Source organism: Carcharhinus amblyrhynchos, unplaced genomic scaffold, assembly GCF_965287045.1.
Source record: "Carcharhinus amblyrhynchos unplaced genomic scaffold, sCarAmb.v2.hapA scaffold_37, whole genome shotgun sequence".
Taxonomy (NCBI): domain Eukaryota; kingdom Metazoa; phylum Chordata; class Chondrichthyes; order Carcharhiniformes; family Carcharhinidae; genus Carcharhinus; species Carcharhinus amblyrhynchos.
In genome coordinates, this window is record NW_027649778.1 from 4,200,851 (window position 1) to 4,208,745 (window position 7,895).

Consider the following 7,895-nt stretch of genomic DNA (forward strand, 5'->3'; position numbering starts at 1 on the left):
ACAGTATTTACCCCATCCCTTTCCATGTCAATCACAGTATTTACCCTGCCCCTTTCCAAGTCAATCATAGTATTTACCCTGCCCCTTTCCAAGTCAATCATAGTATTTACCCTGCCCCTTTCCAAGTCAATCACAGTATTTACCCCACCCCTTTCCATGTCAGTCACAGTATTAACCCCACCCCTTTCCATGTCAATCACAGTATTTACCCTGCCCCTTTCCATGTCAATCACAGTATTTACCCTGCCCCTTTCCACGTCAATCATAGTATTTACCCCGCCCCTTTCCAAGTCAATCACAGTATTTACCCCACCCCTTTCCATGTCAATCATAGTATTTACCCTGCCCCTTTCCAAGTCAATCACAGTATTTACCCCACCCCTTTCCATGTCAATCACAGTATTTACCCCACCCCTTTCCATGTCAATCACAGTATTTACCCCACCCCTTTCCATGTCAATCACAGTATTTACCCCACCCCTTTCCATGTCAATCACAGTATTTACCCCACCCCTTTCCATGTCAATCACAGTATTTACCCCACCCCTTTCCATGTCAATCACAGTATTTGCCCCACCCCTTTCCATGTCAATCACAGTATTTACCCCACCCCTTTCCATGTCAATCACAGTATTTACCCCACCCCTTTCCATGTCAGTCACAGTATTTACCCCACCACTTTCAAGGTCAATCACAGTATTTACCCCGCCCCTTTCCATGTCAATCATAGTATTTACCCTGCCCCTTTCCATGTCAGTCACAGTATTTACCCCACCCCTTTCCATGTCAGTCACAGTATTAACCCCACCCCTTTCCATGTCAATCACAGTATTTACCCCACCCCTTTCCATGTCAGTCACAGTATTAACCCCACCCCTTTCCATGTCAATCACAGTATTTACCCCACCCCTTTCCATGTCAGTCACAGTATTTACCCCACCACTTTCAAGGTCAATCACAGTATTTACCCCACCCCTTTCCATGTCAATCATAGTATTTACCCTGCCCCTTTCCATGTCAATCATAGTATTTACCCCACCCCTTTCCATGTCAGTCACAGTATTTACCCCACCCCTTTCCATGTCAATCACAGTATTAACCCCACCCCTTTCCATGTCAATCACAGTATTTACCCCACCCCTTTCCATGTCAATCATAGTATTTACCCTGCCCCTTTCCATGTCAATCATAGTATTTACCCCACCCCTTTCCATGTCAGTCACAGTATTTACCCCACCCCTTTCCATGTCAGTCACAGTATTTACCCCACCCCTTTCCATGTCAATCATAGTATTTACCCCACCCCTTTCCATGTCAGTCACAGTATTTACCCCACCCCTTTCCATGTCAATCACAGTATTTACCCCACCCCTTTCCATGTCAATCACAGTATTAACCCCACCCCTTTCCATGTCAATCACAGTATTTACCCCACCCCTTTCCATGTCAATCATAGTATTTACCCTGCCCCTTTCCATGTCAATCATAGTATTTACCCCACCCCTTTCCATGTCAGTCACAGTATTTACCCCACCCCTTTCCATGTCAATCACAGTATTAACCCCCACCCCTTTCCATGTCAATCACAGTATTTACCCCACCCCTTTCCATGTCAGTCACAGTATTAACCCCCACCCCTTTCCATGTCAATCACAGTATTTACCCCACCCCTTTCCATGTCAGTCACAGTATTAACCCCCACCCCTTTCCATGTCAATCACAGTATTAACCCCACCCCTTTCCATGTCAATCACAGTATTTACCCTGCCCCTTTCCATGTCAGTCACAGTATTTACCCCACCCCTTTCCATGTCAATCACAGTATTTACCCTGCCCCTTTCCATGTCAGTCACAGTATTTACCCCGCCCCTTTCCATGTCAATCACAGTATTTACCCCACCCCTTTCCATGTCAGTCACAGTATTTACCCCACCCCTTTCCATGTCAGTCACAGTATTTACCCCACCACTTTCAAGGTCATCACAGTATTTACCCCACCCCTTTCCATGTCAATCACAGTATTTACCCTGCCCCTTTCCATGTCAATCACAGTATTAACCCCACCCCTTTCCATGTCAATCATAGTATTTACCCTGCCCCTTTCCATGTCAATCACAGTATTTACCCTGCCCCTTTCCATGTCAATCACAGTATTTACCTCACCCCTTTCCATGTCAGTCACAGTATTTACCCCACCACTTTCAAGGTCACACAGTATTTACCCCACCCCTTTCCATGTCAATCACAGTATTTACCCTGCCCCTTTCCATGTCAATCACAGTATTAACCCCACCCCTCTCCATGTCGATCACAGTATTTACCCCACCCCTTTCCATGTCAGTCACAGTATTTACCCCACCCCTTTCTACCTTCGTCAGTCTTTGACCCCCTTTCCCACATCAATCACAGTCACCTTCGCCCATTTCTATTCAGTTAACCTTTGCCACGCCCATTTCTACGTCAATCATTCTTTGCCGAGCCCATGTCCATGTCAGTCATCCATCACCACGCCCATTTCTACATCAATCATCCTTTGCCCCACCCATTTCTACCTCCGTGGCCCTCCTCAGCCCTACCCACTCACCATGGCCTCCAGCTCACTATCAATCACAGTCTCACCACGCCTCTGTTTACGTCACTCAATGGCTTCGCCCCACTCCTGCCAGCCATACCCTCCACCCCGCCCACTCCACAGAGACCAGTCACCCCACCCCGCCCATTTATATGTCAATCACCACTACAGCACCGCCCACTGCTCTCCCCCTCTTTCCTCTTCCTCATTCAGACTCCCAATGTCAAAAGATTTGTTTGCATTAGTTTCCCTATTTCTTGACATAAATCCCAACTCCTCGGTTTTGGTGTGATCCATCAGTAACATTGGGAATTACAGAGGGCTAGAGGGAGCTTGGGGTGCAGGTCCCTAGATCCCTGAAGGCAGCAGGACAGGGAGATGAGGTGGTTAACAAGGAATGTGGGATACTCACCTTTATTAGCCTAGGAATAGAGTAAAAGAGCAGGGAAGTTCGCTTTGATTTGATTTATTATTGTCACAAGTATTGGATATACAGTGAAAAGTGTTGTTTCTTACGCAGACAAAGCATACCATTCGTAGAGTGATGTGGAGATGCCGGCATTGAACTGGGGTGTACACAGTAAGAAGTCTCACAATAGCAGGTTAAAGTCCAACAGATTTATTTGGTAGCACGAGCTTTCAGAGTGCTGTTCCTTCATCAGATGAGGTTCATAGGGGAGAAGGAAAGGAGGATGCAGAATATATTATTACAGCTATTGCTAGGATATAGAGAAAGATTAACTTAACATAAGGCAGGTCCATTCAAAAGTCTGACAGCAGCAGGGAAGAAGCTGTTCTTGAGTCAGTTGGTACGTGACCTCAGACTTTTGTATCTTTTTCCCGAAGAAAGAAGGTGTAATACGTGGGGTCCATAATTATGCTGGCTGCTTTTCCGAGGTAGCAGGAACTGTAGACAGAGTATATGGATGGGAGGCTACTTTGCATGATGGACTGGGCTTCGTCCACGATGCTTTGTAGGTTTTTTTGTGGTCTTGGGCGGAGCAGGAGCCACACCAAGCTGTGATACAACCAGAAAGAATGCTTTCTATGGTTATGATGAGGCTATATAAAACACTCATTATACCACAGCTGGAGTACTGTGTTCAGTTCTGGTAACCACACTATAGAAAGGATATGATTGCACTGGGGCAGGGTGCAAAGCAGGAGGTGATGGCCTAGTGGTAATATCACTAGACTATTAATGCAGATATTCAGACATGTTCTGGGGACCTGGGTTCAAATCCTGCCATGGCAGATGGTGGAATTTGAATTCAATTGAAAAAATCTGGAATTAAGAATTTACTGATGACCATGAAACAATTGTCGATTGTCGGAAAAACCCATCTGGTTCACTAATGTTCCTTTAGAGAAGAAAATCTGCTGTCCTTAACCAGTCTGGCCTACATGTGACTCCAAAGCCATAGCAATGTGGTTGACTCCCAACTGCTCTCCAAGGACAACTATGGATGGGCAATAAATGCTGGCCAGCCAGTGACGCCCTTACCCAATGAATTAATACAAAGAACAGGCGATTCACCAAGATGCTGCCTGTGATGGAGTTTTCAGTAATTAAGGGAGAATGGTTAGGCTGGGGTTATTTTTCTTGGGGAGCAGAGAAGGCTGAGGGGGGACCTGATTGAGGTGTTATAAAATTATGAGGGACATAGATAGAGCAAATAGGAAGAAATCTTTCCCTTTATTAGCGAGGTCAATTTAAGGTCAGGGCTGGAGATTTAGTGGGGGAGTTGAGGAGAAACATTTTCACCCATAAAGTGGTGAGAATCTGGAAGTCACGACCGGGAGGGTTGGTAGAGGCAGGAACCCACAACATTTGAGAAGCATTTAGAGGAGCATTTGAAACATCAAAGCATACAAAGCTACAGAACAAGTGCTGGAAAATGAGATTAGAATAGATAGGTGCTTGATGGGCAATGCAGGCACAATGGGCCAAAGGGTCTCTTGCTGTGCTGTGAAACCCTATGTCTCTGTGACAGCAAACTTGAGATAGGATGTACTCAAAGGGTTACTTTATTTGCACACAATCAAAAAAAAATTCATAATGTTCCCCCCCACTTTGGGTGCATAGTAAAAGAGAGATAGAAAAAAGGTGTTACTGTGCAGAGACCACAGAGAAAATATAAATGGGTTCTCATGGGTTCAGAGTCCAGAGTCAAAGCCCAATGAGGTATTTAGTCATGGAGATCACTGGGTTGAAAACCAATGCACTTTTCTGGTGGTGCTGACTTTGTACAATGTTAGGCACACATGGAAGAATCAGTCTTATCAGAGATAGTACAGGAAGCAATGTAGATGAGGCCAAGTGAGCACATCTCCGTGGATAGGTTTATGGACGAAAAGGGATTGGTTTAGGTTAGTGGGTCATTGTTTTGTAACTGGTCGGCGCAACATCGTGGGCCGAAGGGCCTGTTCTGCGCTGTAATGTTCTATGTTCTATGTTTGTTCCTTTTCTCTGATGCTGCTAGTTAGATTGTAGAACAGGAGCCTTTGCACATTAACAAAGCAATATTACTGGTTTCACAAATCGGAAGTCCGTGTCATATGATTCCCATCTCTCCTTTGTCTTTAGCAAACGGCGTGTATCTATCACCCAAGTTCCTGTCTCACTCATTAAGAACTGAAAGGACGGTTGTGGGGCCCTCTGTCTTAGCAGACTCCTGTTCACCAGCCTTTGTTTAGTTTTTTTTGCATTTGGTCTGTGCAGCCCACAGGAGGTCATTAGTGACGTTTCAGAGATAACGATGCGCAAGTTTCCCTAATAATGCTAAGTTGCTTCTTTTGTTTGACATAGATTATGCTATTTTAAGTTTTTGTTTGAAATTTTTGGAAATTGCAGTGAGCATATCTCAACATATATTTGATTTAGAAATACACAGGATGAGGTCATAGGGCTCACAATACTAATACATATTGTCAAAGAATTGAAGGGATAGGGCAGATGAACACTGGGGAGATGATACCAGACAGAGAATTTCAGATTCTTAAGACATTTGGAACACTGTTTGTGAAACCTTAGCAGGTGTGGCAGCATCTATAAGGAGAGAAAAGAGTTGATGTTTCGAGTCCAGATGACTCTTTGTCCCGGGGGTATCAGAGACAGAATCTACATGGTATAAGCGAAGGATGACAGAGATACTTTTAGACCTCTTGGAACATTCTATAAGCTAACAATCAGTGGGAAATATATATGTCCTAAGACCATAAGATATAGGAGCAGAATTATGCCACTCGGCCCATCGAGTCTGCTCTGCCATTCAATCATGGCTGATATTTTTCTCGTCCCTATTCTTCATCCTTTTCCCCATAACCTCTGATCCCCTTATTAACCAAGAACCTATCTATCTCGGTCTTAAAGACACTCAGTGACCTGGCTTCCACAGCTTCAATGGCAAAGAGTTCCTCAGATTCACCACTCTCTCGCTGAAGAAATTCGTCCTCATCTCTGTTTTAAAGGATTGTCTCTTTAGCCTGAGGTTGTGCCCTCTAGTTCTAGTTTTCCCTACTAGTGGAAACATCTTCACCACGTCCATTCTATCCAGGTCTTGCCGTATCCTGTAAGTTTCAATAAGATTATATTCCATCTGCCATTTCTTTGCCCGCTCTCCTAGCCTGTCCAAGTTCTCTGCAGCGTCCCTGCTTCCTCAATACTACCTGTCCCTCTATGTATCTTTGTATCATCTGCAAACTAAGCAACAGTGCCTTCACTTTCTTTATCCAAATCATTAATGTATATTGTGAAAAGTTGTAGTCCCAGTACTGACCCCTGAGGCATGCCACTAGTCGCCAGCTGCTATCCTGAGAAAGACACCTTTATCCCCACTCTCTGCCTCTGCCAGTCAGTTAAAAAGTCTCAAAACACCAGGTTAAAGTCCAACAGGTTTATTTGGTAGCACAAGCCAAAGGCTTTTGGAGCACTGCTCCTTCATCAGATGATCGTGTTCTCAAACAGGGCATATAAAGACACAAACTCAATTTACAAGATCATGGTTGGAATATGAGTCTTTACAGATAATCAAACCTTAAAGGCACAGACAATGTGAGTGAGAGAGGGTTAAGCACAGGCAAAAGAGATGTGTACTGTCTCCAGCCAGAACAGTTAGTGAAATTTTCCAAGCCCAGGAAAGTCGTGGGGGTTATAGATAGTGCAACATGAACCCAAGATCCCAATTGAGGCCGTCCTCATGTATGCGCAACTTGGCTAACAGTCGGTGATATTTCTGCCAGTCAGCCAACCCTCTATCCTTGTCAGGATCTTACAGTTGACATCATGGGCTCTTAACTTATTTAAGAGTCTCCAAGCGACACCTTGTCAAAGGCCTTCTGGAAATCTAAATAAATCACATCCTTGGGGGTCTCCTTTATCTAACTTCCTTGTTACCTCCTCAAGGAACTGGAACAGATTTGTCAGACATGACCTCCCCTTGACAAAGCTGCGCTGACTGCATCCCATCTTATCATGCACTTCTGCGATCTCATCTTTAATAATGGACTCTAAAATCTTGCCAGTGACCGAAGTCAGGCTAACCGGCCTATAATTTCCTGTCTGCTACCTCCCTCCCTTCTTAAACAGCGGTGTTACATTAGTTACTTTCCAGTCCTCTGGTACCCTCCCTGCCTCCAGTGATCCCTGAAAAAAGAGTTCACAATTTTGACGCAGGAAAATATCAATGTGCTGGAGAGAGAGGATGTCTTAATGCGGAGATGCTGGCATTGGACTGGGGTGAGCATAGGAAGAAGTCTCAGAACACCAAGTTAAAGTCCAACAGGTTTATTTGGTAGCACAAGCCACAAGCTTTCTTGCTACCAAATAAACCTGTTGGACTTTAACCTGGCATTGTGAGACTTCTTACTGAGAGAGGATGTCCTGGGGGATCAAGGATAGAGTCTACTTGGTAACTAAGAACTACAGAGGTACTTTGAGACTTCTTGGAACATTCTCTAAGCTCCCACCGGTGGGAAATATATAGAGAAACAGAATGGCAAAGAAATTAGAGAATAGTTCTAATTGAGGACTTTAATTATCTTAATATAGACTGGACACTGGTGGGAAATATTTAGAGAAACAGATCGGCAAAGAAATTAGGGAATAGTTCTAACTGGGGACTTTAATTATCCTAATATATACTGGAGACCACTCTTTAGGAAGGATATGAAGGTGTGGCACAAAAAAGGGTACAAAAAGGATTTGACCCACAAACTTAATAATCAGTGTGTATTATAAACTCTCCTGAATAGTGGAGATCTGGGTGATTGTCCTCTTGCTGGGCTGTGGCGTGGGCGGAACGTTAGAGCCGCGATTAGTTTC